Source organism: Rana temporaria, chromosome 1 (assembly GCF_905171775.1).
Source record: "Rana temporaria chromosome 1, aRanTem1.1, whole genome shotgun sequence".
Lineage (NCBI taxonomy): Eukaryota > Metazoa > Chordata > Amphibia > Anura > Ranidae > Rana > Rana temporaria.
Genome location: NC_053489.1, coordinates 591,974,250 through 591,992,104, shown reverse-complemented (window position 1 = coordinate 591,992,104; position 17,855 = coordinate 591,974,250).

Below are 17,855 nucleotides of genomic sequence, written 5' to 3'. Positions count from 1 at the left end.
GTAAAAATGTCCAAATTGAGTCCATGGACGTCCTCCCCGAGAATCGTTCCTGCGCGCCCGAGCGGTCGCGCACACGCGATCATCAGTGCTCGACGGGTCCACAGGACCCGCAGCAACAAGGATTGCGGTAAAGGGCCAATGAAAGCGGCTCTTTACCACGTGATCGCGCCATCCAAGGATGGCGCGATCACAAATGTAAACAAACATTACACATGGGTAATTTTCAGGTCATCTCTCTCCTCTCCGATGCAGCGTGAGAGAAGAGGAGAGAGATAAGGGACAATCGTAAGTGCTTTTGAGTGCCGAGCAGTGCCCAGCAGTGCCCAATAGTGCCCCATTTGTCACATCTCTGCCCCATCTCTGCCCCATCTGTGCCCCACCAGTGCCATCTGTGCCACACCAGTGCACACCAGTGCCACAACAGTGCCACATGTGCCCATCAGTGCCGCCTGGGCCCATCAGAGCCACCTGTGCCCATCAGTGCCAATCAGTGCTTATCTGTGCCACATCAGTGCTGCCTGTGCCCAACAGTGCCATCTGTGCCCCACCAGTGCCATCTGTGCCCACCAGTGCCACCTGTGCCCACCAGAGCCACACCAGAGCACACCAGTGCCACATCAGTGCCACATGTGCCCACCAGTGCCGCATGTGCCCACCAGTGCCACCTGTGCCCATCATTGCCGCCTGTGCCCACCAGTGTCGCCTGTGCCCACCAGTGCCGCCTGCTAATCAGTGACCCTAAAGCCACAGCAGTGCAACCAGAGCCACACCAGTGCCACCTTTGCCCATCAGTTCCACCTGCGCCACTGCAGTGCCACATTAGCGCCACCAGTGCCCACCAGTGTTCTGCAGTGCAGCCTCACCAGCCAACAGTATGGCAAAAAAATATTTTACCACCGAGGAGGCCTACCAGCGTCTATGCATGACTGATGAGAGCAGCGGGGAGCTCTCTGAGTCTCAGTCCGATTCGCATTCGGCTTATGAACTTATATAGTGCAACACATGCAAACTGAATCGCCACCTCGAGAGCAGTGCCACTGCAACAAAGGCCAGGCACCAGTAGGGTGTCCTCTCCGCCCCAAAGGGATAAGGGCCATGCCAGCCTTCCCTATGGCCTTCAAAACCCCCTGTGGCTGCCTTCTAATTCCGGACAACAAATATCCCCCCTTTCACTGTCCAGTCAGGTGTCAAGATGAACACCGATAATTTTGCCATGCTTGATTTTTTTCATTTTATTTTTACCCAATAATTACTCTTATTCATTGTGGCCCAGTGCAACCTCTACGCACAGCAGTTCATAGTAAGCAACCCTGGTTCCAGTTATGCCCGCCCCTTTGAGTGTAGAGAACTAGCCGTAGAGGAGTTCAAAATATTCTTAGGCCTAACTTTCAATATGGGTCTCTCAAAAAAAAAAAACATAGTCCTATTGGTCTACCAAAGCCATCCACCACATGCCAGTCTTCTCATCCCGTATGCCCAGATCAAGATACTTTATGATTATGCAGTTCCTCCACTATAATGATAACACCCAGTGCCCTCCAGAAAATGACCCTGCTTTTGACAAATTATTTAAAATTCGGCCACTCTTAAATTTTTTCTCAGAAAAATTTCCCCAGTTATATACCCCTGAACAGAATATATCAATGGATGAGTAGCTTGTCAAATTCTCAGGCAGGCTGGGCATCAAACAGTTCATCCCCAGCAAAAGGGCCTGATATGGGGTTAAAATATACAAACTTGGCGACCGAGACACGGGGTACCTCTAGTCCTTTCTGGTGTACGAAGGGAAGGACATCCAACTGCATCCCCCCGAATGCCCAGAATACATTGGAACCCGTGGAAAAGTGGTCTGGGAGCTTGTCTATCCACTGCTTGGAAAAGTATACCACCTTTATGTGGATAATTTTTACACTAGCCTGCCCCTGTTTCGCAATCTTCACCGGAGGCACACCCCAGCATGTGGCACAGTAAGAACCAACAGAAAGGGCTTCCCACAAAAATTGGTCAATCAAAAGCTAAGACAAGAGGAGACGACATCTTTTCGGAACCAGGAGCTATTGGCTGTCAAGTAGAGGGACAGACGAGACGTCCACATGCTTACAACGATCCACAACGACACCTACGTGGAAGTCCCCCAAAGAAACGGCCCAATCCAAAAACCATCTTGTGTCTACAATTATAATTTGTTTATGGGGGGAGTGGACTTCAACGATCAGATGATTAAACCCTACCTTCCCTCAAGAAAATCCCGTCACTGGTATAAGAAAGTGTCCTTTTTTTTTTTTTCAGTTTGGCCATGTATAACACTTATATTATTTACAAAAAATCAACACAGAATCCCGTATCCTATCTGCACTACCAAGAAGAAGTTGTCACCGCCCTTTTGTACCCTGAAAGCCCACCAGAAACTATTTGCTCTGATTGTGTGAGCAGACTCCACGAACGCCACTTTCCTGAAAAAATCTGCCTAACGCTTAACTGTACCTACCTCTGCCTGGTCTGGAATTGACCCTGGCCTGTTATACGACCACGCTTCTGCCTAACGCTAAAAATACCTCTGCCTTCTCCGGAACTGACCCTGGCTTGTTATATGAACACACTTCTGCCTAACGCTTAATTGTACCTACCTCTGCCTGCTCTGGAACTGACCTTGGCCTGTTATACGACCACGCTTCTGCCTCACGCTAAACTGTACCTACCTCTGCCTGCTCTGGAACAGACCCTGGACTGTTTGACCACGTTTTTTGCCTGCCTCTTGGATTGATCTTTTATCCTGCTATGCTAGGGGGAACACAGGGGTCTCACATATGTAAGGGGCTCCAGAATTGTTTTTCTGGATGAAATTTTTTTTGTAGTTTTCTCATTCCCGGATTAGGGTCTGGTTGCCCGGGGGCTTCAAAGAGATTTGGGTGGGAGAAGCCTCTACCCCTGTACTTATTCTTTCCTGGCCTGCTACTTGGACCATGTTCCTGCTTACTACCAGGACCAATATTTTGGCACTGCTGGCAATGTCTCTACTTGCACTGGCCCTGGACTGTATATGGACAGTATCCCTGCCTGTACTGACTATGGACAATATTCCTGCCTGCTGCCTGGACAATTCCATTCACTTTCGCTGACCACGTCCCTGCCTGCTGCCTGGATCAGGGCTCTCCGCCTGTGGACAATTGCACTACTAAAACCACAGGTAATCTTTTTTTTTTTTTTTTTTACCCATTACTCAGCAGAATGTATTTTAGGGTGTAATTCTTGGTATGTACATGCTGTGTTAGAAATATGAAGGGCCTTCAAAAATATGATAGATTGTAAGGAAATTGGATGTGTAATTTGTGTCCCTAGAACACCTGATGGTGCTTCTTGGATGTTGGGTCTCTATGTGGCCAGGCTGTTAAAAAGGTCTCACACATGTGGTATGGCCATACTCAGGAGGAGCAGCAGAATATATTTTGGGGTGTAAGTTTTGCTATGTACATGTGTTGGAAATATCCTATAAATGGACAACTTTGTGTAAAAAAAAAAAAGCGTTTTCATTTTTTTCCACATTTTCCAAAAACATCTGCAAAAAAATGAACTGTTCAAAAGACTCATTATGCCTCATAGATTATATGTTGGGGTGTTCGTTTTCCAAAATGGGGTCACTTTGTGGGCGTTTCCATTGTCCTGGTGCTCCAGGGCCTTCAAACCTGTAATAGGTGGTTGAGAGATTAGATGTGTAATTTATGCTCCTAGAACGCCTGAAGGTGCTCCCTCAGTGTTGGGCCTCTGTATGTGGCCAGACTGTGTAAAAGTCTCACACATGCGGTATCGCCATACTCAGGAGGAGCAGGAGAATATATTTTGGGGTGTCATTTGTGGAATATACATGCCATGTGAGAGAAATAACCTGTTATAATGACAATATGGTGTGAAAAAAAATCATAATTTTGCAAAGAATTGTGGGAAAAAATGGCAACTTCAAAAAACTAACTATGCCTCTTACTAACTACCTTGGAATGTCTACTTTCCAAAAATGGGTCATTTAAGGTGGGATTTGTACTTTACTGGCTTGTTAGGGTCTCAAGAAATGAGAGAGTCTGTCAGTACATCAGGTATGATCAAATTGATCAATTTTCGGTAATTGGTACCATAGCTTGTAGACCCTATAACTTTCACCCAGACTAAATAATATCCAACAAAATAAAGGACAACAATTTCATTTGGTTACAGTGTTGTATGACTGAGTTATTGTCATTCAAAATGTGAGAGCACCGAAAGCTGAAAATTGGTCTGGTTATTAAGTGGGTTTAAGTGCCCAGTGGTCAAGTGGTTAATGGCTGTGTGTTGAGTTATTTTGAGGCGACAGCAAATTAACACTATTATACAAGCTATACACTCACTACTTTACATGGTCATTTCTTCAGTGTTGTCACATGAAAAGATATAATAAGATATTTACAAAAATGTGAGGGGTGTACTAACTTTTGTGTGATACTGTAGATAAATAAAAATATGTTCTTCCCTGTCCCCCCCCCCCCTTTCCATTGACGCCTTCCATAAAAAAGAACAAAACTACACCTCTAGCGGTGTCCTTTGCAGCTGTCCGTCCAAGTACAACCCTCATACTATCACCCCTAACACATCACCAACAGGTATCTTAAATTATTTAGGACAAACACAGAATACCAGATTGAAAATACCTTACTTTATACTTGCATGATTTGTAATTCTTTATGACCTAGTTTACTAGGATTATTAGGTTTCATTTTTCATTTACTTGATAACCAACAAGTTAATCGAATGCCATGGTTTACATTGGATACGATCAATGTTAATAAATGTATATGCCATGTTCTTTTTCTAACAATTTATTTGTACTTTGATATATTGCTTACTCATTAAAACGTTATGAAAAAAAAAAGACGTGTGTGTTTTTTTGTATGCTTAATTGATCTATAAATTACATTCCTGGTAATGTATACATAATACATTGTTTATTTTTATATCCCCAATACTAATAAAGTTTAGCAGTTATATTGTCTGGTATCACTTTAGGGAAATAATGAATGCAAAATAAAAAAAAAAGGAAAAGCTACATTTATATTACACATTACTATGCTTGAAGCTTAAAGGGTCACTAAAGGAAAAAAAAGTTTTTGCTGAAATGACTGTTTACAGGCTATAGAGACATAGGGCCAGATTCACAGCTGAAATACGCCGGAGTATCTACTGATACTCCGGCGTATTTTCAAATTTGCTGCGTCGTATCTTTAGTTTAAATCCTCAAACCAAGATATGACGGCTTCGATCCAACAGGCGTACGGCTTCGTACGCCTTTGGATCGTATGTGTAATACTTTGGCGCCCGCTGGGTGGAGTTTGCGTCGTTTTCCGCGTCGGGTATGCTAATTAGTTGTTTATGGCGATCCACGAAGGTACGCGCGTTCGACGCATTCTCTTACGCCGTCGCTAGTCGGCTTTTGCCGGCGTATAGTTACGGCTGCTATTTCATGGCTTATATTTAGACTTGCCATGTTAAAGTATGGCCGTCGTTCCCGCGTCGAATTTTAGATTCTTTTTTTTTTTGCGTAAGTCGTCCGTGAATAGGAAAGGACGTAACGCACGTCGCCGTTCAAAAAATTACGTCGGTGCGACGTCATTTCGCACAAAGCACGGCGGGAAATTTCAGAACGGAGCATGCGCAGTACGTTCGGCGCGGGAACGTGCCTAATTTAAATGATACACGCCCCATTTGAATTAGGCGGGCTTGCGCCGGACGGATTTACGCTACGCCGCCGCAAGTTTACAGGCAAGTGCTTTGTGAGTCAAGCACTTGCCCGTAAAACTTGCGGCGGTGTAACGTAAATGTGATACGTTACGCCGCTGCGGATTTACGCAATTCTACCTGAATCTGGCCCATAATAGTTAACTGATTCCTTCTAAAAATGATTAAAAATAGATAAAAACCAATCATATAATGCGCCTGCAGTTTAGTTTAGTTTTTGCTGTTGTTTCCTGGTTCTCTGATGTACAGAGCCAGAGAGCCAATAGATGGCAGTGAAGGTTTTGCAAAACAAAACTGGATTGGTGCTGAGGGGTTTTAATCACACCTCTTTGATTAGTCACCACAGTGAGAAATCTCCCAGTACTGTGGTGATCAGGAAACAGACAACCAGGAAGTGTCCAGAACAGAGAAGAATTACAGCAACATCAGAGCAAAAACGAACAATGAGGACATGAAACCAGGACTGCAGTAAGGTAAAGGAAGCTATTTAGCTAAAAAAAAAAAAAAATCCTTTAGTGACCCTTTAACAGCTATTGTTTCTGGTATCACATCAAAGTAAAATAAATACAAAATTTACAAAAATAAAATCATAGTAATAATGGTAATAATATTGCTGGTATTGTTATTGTTATGTATCATTGAATTTATGTTACACACTATCTTCACTGGTGATACATGAATGACACTCTTAAAACCACCGCCAGTCTGGGCGAATTCTGATATTTACTTCATGTACGAAATTGTTGCTAGGAAATTACTTATAATTAAGCAGAGGCCAAGGAGAATAAAATGGTTGTTGTTGCAATTTTTATGTTGCACAATATTTGTAAATTTGTATTTTTTGGGGAAAAAGTAACCACTTGATGCCAAATGATGTACCTAGTACGTCATTTGACTTCAAGTGGTTGTACAGGGGTGATGCCAGGCATCATCATGGTACAATTTTTTAGAGCTGATGGTCGGCCCTCTTGTAATTACAAACTACCGGCTAACTAGCCACTTGATTGCTATTACAAGCAGCAGGAGAGTACGTCTCCCCTCCCTCTGCCTTCTGTGGCTCTCTCGAGCTCTCCTATCCCACTGGGAGGCCATGCCCACCAGCTGGTCAGACAGCCCAACAGATCTGGGATCATTTCTGGTTTACCGGTTTGTTTTTGGCACCATTTTCAAATAATGAAATTCATAAAGGTTGTCCTGATACCACTTTTTTAGGACTGAGTACAAGTACCGATCCTTTTTTTCATGTACTTGCCAATACCGATTACCGATCCTTTTTTTTAAATGTGTCCATGTGTCCCCAAATGCTGCCGTGTATCCCCAAATGCAGCCATGTGTCCCCAAATGCAGCCTTGTCCCCAAATGCAGTCATGTCCCCAAATGCAACCTTATCCACAAATGCAGCCTTGTCCTCAAATGCAGCCTTGTCCCCAAATGCAGCTTTGTCCCCAAATGCAGCCACGTCCCCAAATGCAGCCTTATCCACAAATGCAGCCATGTCCCCAAATGCAGCCTTGTCCTCAAATGCAACCTTATCCACAAATGCAGCCTTGTCCTCAAATGCAGCCTTGTCCCCAAATGCAGCTTTGTCCCCAAATGCAGCCATGTCCCCAAATGCAGCCTTATCCACAAATGCAGCCATGTCCCCAAATGCAGCCTTATCCACAAATGCAGCCTTGTCCTCAAATGCAGCCTTGTCCCCAAATGCAGCTTTGTCCCCAAATGCAGCCACGCCCCCAAATGCAGCCACGCCCCCAAATGCAGCCATGTCCCCAAATGCAGCCTTGTCCTCAAATGCAACCTTATCCACAAATGCAGCCTTGTCCACAAATGCAGCCTTGTCCCCAAATGCAGCTTTGTTCCCAAATGCAGCCATGTCCCCAAATGCAGCCTTATCCACAAATGCAGCCATGTCCCCAAATGCAGCCATGTCCCCAAAAGCAGCCTTGTCCCATTACAGCTTTCATTTGGGATGGGTGATCTGTCTATCAAAGTGCCCGGACAAGGGGGAGGGGCTATATATGACGAGGCGCGGCGGGGAACACACAGCTATTCAAATGAAAGCTGTAATGTTCCCCGCGCTGATCAATTTGACGGTGGGGGGGGGCTTGGATTTCTCTTTGGGGACTAGACAGTGGCAGCAGCTCTCTCCGCCCGCTCTCAGCCCCTTTCCACCCGCTGTCTGCCCCCTCTCCACCCGCTCTCCGGAAAAAAAAAGTATCGGGGAAGCATCAGGAGCATTTGCGCAAATGCTCAGTATCGGTCCCGATACCAATACTAGTATCAGTATCGGGACAACCCTAATAAATACCGATCTCAATGTTTTTCAATCATTTTACTGTAAGTGCAAAGGAGGAATTTGGAGTCTTATTGACCCCAGATCACTCCATAAAGGGTACCTGTCACTTGCCTATTGCTGTCATAAGGATGTTTACATTCCTTGTGATGGCAAGAAAAGTGACCAAAAAAATGTTTTAAGGCAGCAGTGTAAAAACATATTTTTTTTATATAAATGAATAATTAAAAAAATTAAATTAAAGTGCCCACATTTTCCTGTGCTAGCATGTTAAGGCAAATGCACGCGTTGATCCCTTACGCACGCAAACAGAAATCGTTTCACACATAAGAGCTATTGGGGCGAAAGTCAGATTATGGGCAGTAACTCTAGCACTTCCTCAGTACATCTAAAGTGGTAACTTGTAAAGGCTTTGCCTATGGATAGTAAAATGTATGTTGTTTGTCACCGTTGTGCTCAATTTTAAAGTTTTACAGTGTCTGGGTCTCTATTTTTACAAAAACTATGGGTTATTTATTGAGTTATTATGTATTAAAATTCTATTTTCCCCACAAATTTGGTTGAAAAACTATTGCTCAAAACCCACCAATTTATTCTCTAGGGCCTCTGATTTTAAAAAATAAAATAATGTTTAGGGGTTGTGATGAATTTTCTATGAAAAAAAACATGATTGTTAGATGTAAACAAAACGTGACAGAAAAGGCCTGGTCTTCAAGAGTTTAACCTCCCTGGCGGTATGATTATTTCAGATTTTAGGTGCTAAAAGCGGTACCATTATTTTGCATGGAAATTTGGCGTTTTAGATTGCAGGCCTGCAATTCTTAGGAATAACTCACCTAAATCTGTCCAAACCAGAGTCTAGTAGACTATGATAAAGTTTGAAACACAAAATCATAAATTATAATATAATAAATAATGACAAATAATAATTTAATAATAACAATACCTTTTATTGAATAAATCTTAACAAATAATATATTAGGAAACTCAGATTTTTTTGGGGGTCAAACAAGGGTGCAAAATCATTATTCAGTAAACGTCTCGGGTATGAAAAATTTTAAAGCAAGGTACAGCGCAAAGTCCACTGTCGCAGTCGGGACAATAGAAACGCGTTTCTTTACGGATTTTTCTTCCGTTGTTGTCGCGTTTGGAGCAGCAAACCACACACATCCTTGTGGGTGCTGTTTTTTTTTCAGTGGGTGGAATGTGGTCCAAAAAATGACGACCGGTCAGTCGTTCAGGGTTCACAACACCAGCAGTCCGACGTCCGGATCGGTTTACTGCCGTTGGCGTTTGGTGCTTCAGAAAGATTCGTTTTGCCACCTTCCACACAAAGTCCGCATGGACCATAGACCTGTCACTTTTTTTTTTCATCAGAATGAAGGAATTCCAGAGGCTTTGTTCCAAAAGATGTCGGAAATTTTTTTTATAGTACTTTTTCTGCTGCTTTCTCATCGCTGGGTAAAAGGTCATGGCCTGGTCAGCTCTGTCCACACCTCCCATCGTGTGGTTGTAGTCCAACACAACCTGTGGCTTCATAACATCTTTTCCACCTTTGGTATCTACCATTACGGTCAAGGTGTTTTGGACTGTGCTCATAAGGGACACGTCTTTTTTGTCCCGACACTTTAGTGCCAACATTTTCCCTTTTTGCCATGCAGCTACTTCTCCTTTCCCAAGCTTTTTGTTGGAAAATGCTGACAGCATGTCACGCCGGTTAGGCCTCACGGTCCCATAAGCGTCCGTCTTATTTAGGATAAGGAACTCGTACAGTTCTGGGGAGGTATAAAAATTGTCTGTGGTGACACAGTAGCCCTGGTTCAGCAATGGCTCTATCAAGGCCATCCCAAAACCGCTGAATCGCTAGCAGAATTTGGTCCCTTTCCCAGTGTACAGGACTGAGTTCCAGATATACCCAGAGCTGGATTCACACAGCATAAATGATTTTATGCCAAAGCGAGCGCGCTTTGATGCGATGAACTGTATCCAGCTGAGCCTACCTTTGTAGGCCATGAGACATTCATCGATAGTAATGTCTCTCTCTGGAATATAGGTCCGCTGGATGTTATGCAAAATAAGCTGGTAAACCTCCCAAATTTTTTTCAGCTTTGGAGCTGGATGAGAACTCTCATCAAAGTTCTCATTATTTTCAAAGTGCAAATACTTCATGATCAATGAAAATCTGTACTCTGACATGACGGTTCCAGAAAAAGGTGTGGCCAATAATTTATTGGTTGTCCAATACCATTTTTGCAGGGGTTTCCCCATCACCCCCTGTAAAATTATGAGGCCCATAAACTTCCAGATGTAGTCGCTGATTACAGGCTCCCATTTTCTGCACCTTGAAAATCGCTGATGGGTAGCAGCTTGTTGTTCCTGGTAGCGATTCGTCTCCAAAACTATTTTGGCGATCACTTCAGCGGTCAAAAAAAGTTGTAGGTATTCCAAGGGATTGTCAACGTCCACTTTTATCCCAGGTGCTCCTGTAAATGGAAATCTTGGGGGCGCTACGTGCTCCGTACCGCAATCAATTGTGCACCAAGTCCGCACATCGCTGGGCACAGTCGCAGGATCGTCTCTCAACTGACTTTCTGCGTCTGATGACGAACTTTCCCACGTGTCGCTGTCACTCAGCTCCTCCGCAAGTGATTCTGTATCGCTGTCGCTGTTTTGCAGCAGGCCGCATAGCGATTTTGAGGTAGAGACGCGCTTTGCCATGATCGCTGTGCAGTTCACAGGTACAGTAAATCTGCAGACAAGAACACTGGAGAAAGAACTGGGGGGCAATCAAAGGTAAGGTCACTGTATATTATTTTTTAATGTAATGCAATTGTATCAGTGTGTTTTTACTTTGTTTTCACCTATACTGTTTGAATTTCGCGCCATACTGTTTGAATTTGGGTGAACCGGAACACAATATAATACCCAATTTTTGCATAAACCAAACTATAGTACCTTAAAATCTCCATACAGTGGTCTACACACCCCTGTTAAAATGTCAGATTTCTGGGATGTAAAAAAATGGAGACAAAGATAAATAATTTCAGATCTTTTTCCACTTTTAGTGTGACCTATAAACTGTACAACTCAGTTTAACAACAAACTGAAATATTTTAGGTGGAAGGAAGTAAAAATAAAAAAAAATTAATAATTTGGTTGCATAAGTGTGCACACCCTTAACCTAACACTTTGCTGAAACACCTTTTGATTTTATTGCAGCACTCAGTCTTTTTGGGTATGAATTCATCAGCATGAAACACTCCAAATATGTCAGACTGTGAGGACATCTGCTGTGCACAGCCCTCTTCAGATATCTCCACAGAGTTTCATTCAGATTCAGGTCTGAGCTCTGGCTGGGCCATTCCAAAACTTGAATCATCTTCTGATGAAGCCATTCCTCGTTGATTTGGATATAGGCTTTGGGTCGTTGTCATGCTGAAAGATGAAGTTCCACTTCATGTTCAGCTTTCTAGCAGAAGCCTAAAGATTTTGTGACAATATTGACTAGTGTTTGGAACCGTTCATTTTTTCCTCTACTTTGACTAAGGCCCCTGTTCCAGCTAAAGAAAAACAGCCCCAAAGCATGATGCTGCCACCACTATGTTTCACAGTTGGCATGGTGTTCGTTTGGTGATGTGCAGTGTTGTTTTTCCACCAAACATATCATTTGGAATTATGGCCAAAAAATTAAACCTTGGTTTCATCAGACCAGAATACATTTCCCCACATGCATTTGGAAGACTTCACATGGGTTTTTGCATAGTTTAGCCAGGCTTGGATGTTTTTCTTCGTAAGAAAGAGCTTCCCTCTTGCCACTCTTCCCCTATAGCCCAGAAATATGAAGAACATGGGAGATTGTTGTCACGTGTACCACACAGCCAATACTTGCCAGATATTCCTGCAGCTGCTTTATTGTTGCTGTAGGCCTCTTGGCAGCCTCCCTGACCAGTTTCCTTCTCGTCTTTTCATCGATTTTGGAGGGACGTCCAGCTCTTGGTAATGTCGATGTTGTGCCATATTTTCTCCACTTTTCTGTGTTCCATGGTATATTGATTGCCTTGGAAATTCTTTTGTACCCTTCTCCTGACTAATACCTTTTAACAATGAGATCCCTCTGATGCATTGGAAGTTCTCTGCGGCCCATGGCTTTTGCTGTAGGATGCGACTAAGAAAATGTCAGGAAAGACCTACTAGAACAGTTGAACTTTATTTGGGTTTACTCAGAGGCTGACTTCATTCTGAACACAGCTACATCCCCAGTTATAAGAGGGTGTGCACATTTATGCAACCATTTTTTTTTCTTTCCTCCTTTCATTTTAAGACTTTTTATATCCACTGTAGATGAGAACTTAAAAGCTTTTACAGGTTACCAGTTTAGAGGTACACCGGAGGTCCGGCACTAGAATTATTGCTCTCGATCTGATATTTGCGGTGATACCTCACATGTGTGGTGCGATCACCATTTACATATGCATGGGGGACCTACGTGTACGTTCACATTTGCGCATGAGCATGGGGGAACAGAGGTGCTTTAACCACTTCCTTACTGGGCACTTAAACCCCCTTCCAGCCCAGAGGACTTTTTGCGATTCGGCACTGCGTCGCTTTAACTGACAATTGCGCAGTCGTGCGACGTGGCTCCCAAACAAAATTGACGTCCTTTTTTTCCCACAAATAGAGCTTTCTTTTGGTGGTGTTTGATCACCTCTGCAGTTTTTATTTTTTGCGCTATAAACAAAAATAGAGCGACAATTTTGAAAAAAAAAAAAAATTTTTTACTTGTTGCTATAATAAATAGCAATTTTTTTTTTTTTTTTTATCCTCAGTCTAGGCCGATACGTATTCTACATATTTTTAGTAAAAAAAAAAAAAAAAAATCGCAATAAGCGACTGGTTTGCGCAAAAGTTATAGCGCCTACAAAATAAGGGACAGAATTATTATTTTTTATTTATTTTTTACTAGTAATGGCGGTGATCTGCAATTTTTATTGCGACTGCGACATTATGGCGGACACATCGGACACTTTTGACACATTTTTAGCACCATTCACATTTATACTGCGATCAGTGCTATAAATATGCACTAATTACTGTATAAATGTGACTGGCAAGGGGTTAACACTAGGGGGTGAGGAAGGGGTTAAATGTATTCCCTATATAGTGTTCTAACTGTGGGGGAAGGGGGGTGACTGGGGGGGTGACCGATCTGTGTCCCTATGTACAAGAGACACAGATCGGTCTCCTCTCTCCCTGACAGCACCGCTGTCTGTGAGAGGCGGCAATGAGAAATGATCTCATATGTTTACATATGAGATCATCTCTCATTGGCTGCACAGATCGCCTAGCAAACGGCCACTCCGATTGGCCGCTCACGGCGATCTGTGATTGGCTGTGTCCAAGGGACACGGCCAGCACAGAAGTTCCCCGCTGCGCGCTCGGGAGTGCGCGCGGGGAATGTGGAAAGGGGCGGACGTGAAAACACGGCGCCCCAGAGAAGTAGAACCACCCTGCGGCCGTATATAGTCGTACGGCCTAAAAATGTATATCTAGTTAATTTCTGCAGCTGCAATGATGATGATGATATCACTGCTCCCGTCCAAGGGCGAATATATGTGTATGGCAAGCGGGAAGCAGTTAATTAGTGTCAATATTATTGTTTATTAGTTGTGTTGCCTTGTAACGTTATATAATAGCTATATAGGTATATAATAAAAAAATAATAATGATGATAGTAACATTGCAGTTGTTTTTATTATGGATCAATAAACCCATACAGTAATTACTTTTTCAGCCTGTAAGAGCACCTCTATGTTAACCTATGTCTCCATGCACACGTAGTACGTCCAACAGAGGAACATCGGGGGGAAAAAAAACACTTGACGCATGTTTAGCGTTTGAGGCCCGGATTCACAAAGCACTTACGCCGACGTATCTCGATATACGCCGCGTAAGTGTAAGTATGCGCCGTCGTATCTGTGTGCCGTGCCCACAGAACTAGATACGCCTGAAAATAGGCTTCATCCGACCAACGTAACTTTCCTACGCCGGCGTATCGTGGGCGCATATTTAAGCTGGCCGCCTCATTGCAAATATGCGAATGAGGGAGATACGTCAATTCACGAATGTAGTTGCACCCGGCGCATAATATACGCAGTTTGCGTAAGGCTTACGTCGCTTACTATGAGGCGCAACTCATGCAAAGGTATGGACCAGGGAACAGCTGTCGTATTTTACGTTGTTTACTTAGTCGTACGTGAATATGGCTAGGCGTAGGCTACGTTCATGTCATAGGCAGTGATTCAATGTATCTTAGGCAGTTGTTTTGACGTGATTCTGAGCATGCGCACTGGGATGCGGCCACGGGACGGGGCATGCGCCGTACGCTATTCGTATCTTTATGACGCTTTGTCCATCATTTACATGGGGTCACGCCTCATTAGCATGGCTCACGCCCACTTCCACCTACGCTGGCTTACACCGAGGAAACCCAGCGTAGATTTGGGGGCGAGTGTTTTGTGAATACTGTGCTTGGCACTCTGCGATACGCCGGCGTGGCCTAAAAAAAGATACGCTACGCCGGCATAAATATGCGCCAATGTATGTGAACCCGGGCCTGAGTGTTTATTCATTCCAATGGGCAGTATTATTAATAATCTGGCCAATGGAATCCATAAACACTGAGATGTTTGACGCATCTACATGTGTCTAACTTCATGTTAGACACGTACGTATGGGAATTCTGTCAGCTTCTGCATTGTTAAATCTGCGCATTGAGCTGCGTGTCTACAGCTCACTGTACAGGGACAGACAGGCAGGTAAGTAGGTTTAATTCAGAAGAGACAAAGCATGACTCCTCTGCATTAAAAATCTTGCCTGTCCAGCCATTTTCATTCCTAGCCTGAAGTTCCATTTTAAGCATTGAACTTATATTACACATTACCTTCACTGGTGATATAGGAAAGACACACAATAATGATGATAATATTGCTGCTATTGATTTTATTACGCATCACTGAACTTATATTACACATTGCGATGGTGATATAGGAATGACACATAGTAATGATAATAATAATATTGCTTTTATTTTTTTGTTAGTTATTACTTTCCTTCCAGACTATTTGTATTAAACGCTTTATCAATATTTTGCATGTCTGTCCTGTACTAGAAGTGAAAAGTGTAATGTTATAAAGCTGGTAAAATAGAGGGAATAACTATCCTCCTGACCCCCCCCCCCCCACTCTCCCCAGCACTGGTACAATATTATAAAGCAGGTAGAATGGAGGGGATACCTATCCTCCTGACCCCCTGGTCTCCCCCTAGCACAGGTGCAATGTTATAAAGCCAGCAAAATAGAGGGAATAACCATTCTCCTGACCCCTGTGCTCTCCCTAGCACAGGTGCAATGCTATGAAAGCTGGTAGGATAGCCATCCTCCTGACCCCTGCTCTCCTCAATACAGGTGAGTGTTATAAAGCCAGTAGGACAGAGGGGATAACCATCCTCCTGACCCCATGCCCTCCCCAATGCAGGTGCAATGTTTTAAAGCTGGTAGGATAGAGGGTATAACCATCCTCCTGACCCCCCAGTGCAGGTGCAATGTTATAAAGCTGGTAGCATAGAGGGGATAACCATCCCCCTGACCCCTGCCTTTTCCAGTATGGATGCAATGTTTTAAAGCCAGTAGCATAGAAGGGATAACTATCCTCCTGACCCCTCCCCAGTACAAATGCAATGTTATAGGGCCAATAGGATAGAGGGAATAACCATCCTCCTGACCCCTACTTCCCTAGTACAGGTACAATGTTATAAAGCTGGTAGGATAGAGAGATAACTGGGAAAACCATCCTCCTGACCTCTGCCCTCCCCTATACAGGTGCAATGTTTTAAAGCTGGTAGGATAGAGGGGATAACCATCCTCCTGACCCCCCTCTCTTCCTAGCACAGGTGCAAGGTTATAAAGCCAGTAGGATAGAAGGGATAACCATCTTCCTGATGCCCTCTCTCCCTTGCACAGATGCCTTGTTATAAAGCTGGTAGGATAGAGGGGATAGCCATCCTCCTGACCCCTGCCCTCCACAGTATAGATGCAATGTTATAAAGCCAGTAGCATAGAGGGGATAACTATCCTCCTGACCTCTGCCCTCCCAGTACAGATGCAATGTTATAAAGCCGGTAGAATAGAGAGATAACCATCCTCCTGACCCCTACCCTCCCCAGTACAGGCATAATGTTATTAAGCAGGTAGAACAGAGGGAATAACCATCCTCCTGAAACCTGCCTTCCCTAGTACAGGTACAATGTTATGAAGTCTGTAGGATAGAGAGATAACCCGGAAAACTATCCTTGTGAACCCTGCCCTCCACAGTACAGGTGCAATGTTATAAAGCTGGTAGGATAGAGGGGATAACCATCCTCCTGACCCCCACCCTCCCCAGCACAGGTGCAATGTTATAAAGCTGGTAGGATAGAGGGATTAACAGGATAACCATCCTCCTGACCCCCTCTCTCCCCAGTACAGGTACCATGTTTTACAGCTGGTAGGATAGAAGGATATTTATCATCCTGCCTCCTCTCTCCCCAGCACAGGTGCCATGTTATAAAGCTGGTAGGATAGAGGGATAACTATCCTCCTAACCCCCTCTCAGCATAGAGGGATAACCGGGATGGGTATCCTCTTGCTCCCAGCCCAGGTGCCATGGTATAGAGCCGGTAGAATAGAGGAATAACCAGGATAGGTATCCTCCTCTTCCCAGCCCAGGTGCCATGATGATATAAAGCCAGTAGAATAGAGGGATAACCAGGGTGGGTATCCTCCTGCTCCCAGCCCAGGTGCCATGATGATATAAAGCCAGTAGAATAGAGGGATAACCAGGATGGGTATCCTCCTGCTCCCAGCCCAGGTGCCATGATGATATAAAGCCAGTAGAATAGAGGGATAACCAGAATGGGTATCCTCCTGCTCCCAGCACAGGTGTCATGTTATAAAGCCGGTAGAATAGAGGGATAACCAGGATGGGTATCCTCCTGCTCCCAGCCCAGGTGCCATGTTATAAAGCGGGTAGAATAGAGAGATAACCGGGATGGGTATTATCCTGCTCCTAGCACAGATGCCATGGTATAGAGCCGGTAGAATAGAGGGATAACCAGGATGGGTATCCTCCTGTTCCCAGCCCAGGTGCCATGTTATAAAGCCAGTAGAATAGAGGGATAACCAGGATGGGTATCCTCCTGCTCCCAGCACAGGTGCCATGATGATATAAAGCCAGTGGAATAGAGGGATAACCAGAATGGGTATCCTCCTGCTCCCAGCACAGGTGTCGCGCTATAGAGCCGGTAGAATAGAGGGATAACCGGGATGGGTATCCCCCTGCTCCCAGCACAGGTGCCATGTTAAAGAGCCAGTAGAATAGAGGGATAACTGGGATGGGTATCCTCCTGCTCCCAGCACAGGTGCCATGGTATAGAGCCGGTAGAATATAGGGATAACTGGGATGGGTATCCTCCTGCTCCTAGTACAGGTGCCATGTTATTATAAAGCCGGTAGAATAGAGGGATAACTGGGATGAGTATCCTCCTGCTGCCAGCACAGGGGCCATGATATAAAGTCAGTAGAATAGAGAGATAACCGGGATAAGTATCCTCTTGCTCCCAGCACAGGTGCCATGTTATAGAGCCGGTAGAATAAAGAGATAACCAGAAAAGTTATCCTCCTGCCCCCAGCACAGTTGCCATAGTATAAAGCCGGTATAATTGAGGGATAACCGGGATGGGTATCCTCCTGCTTCCAGCCCAGGTGCCA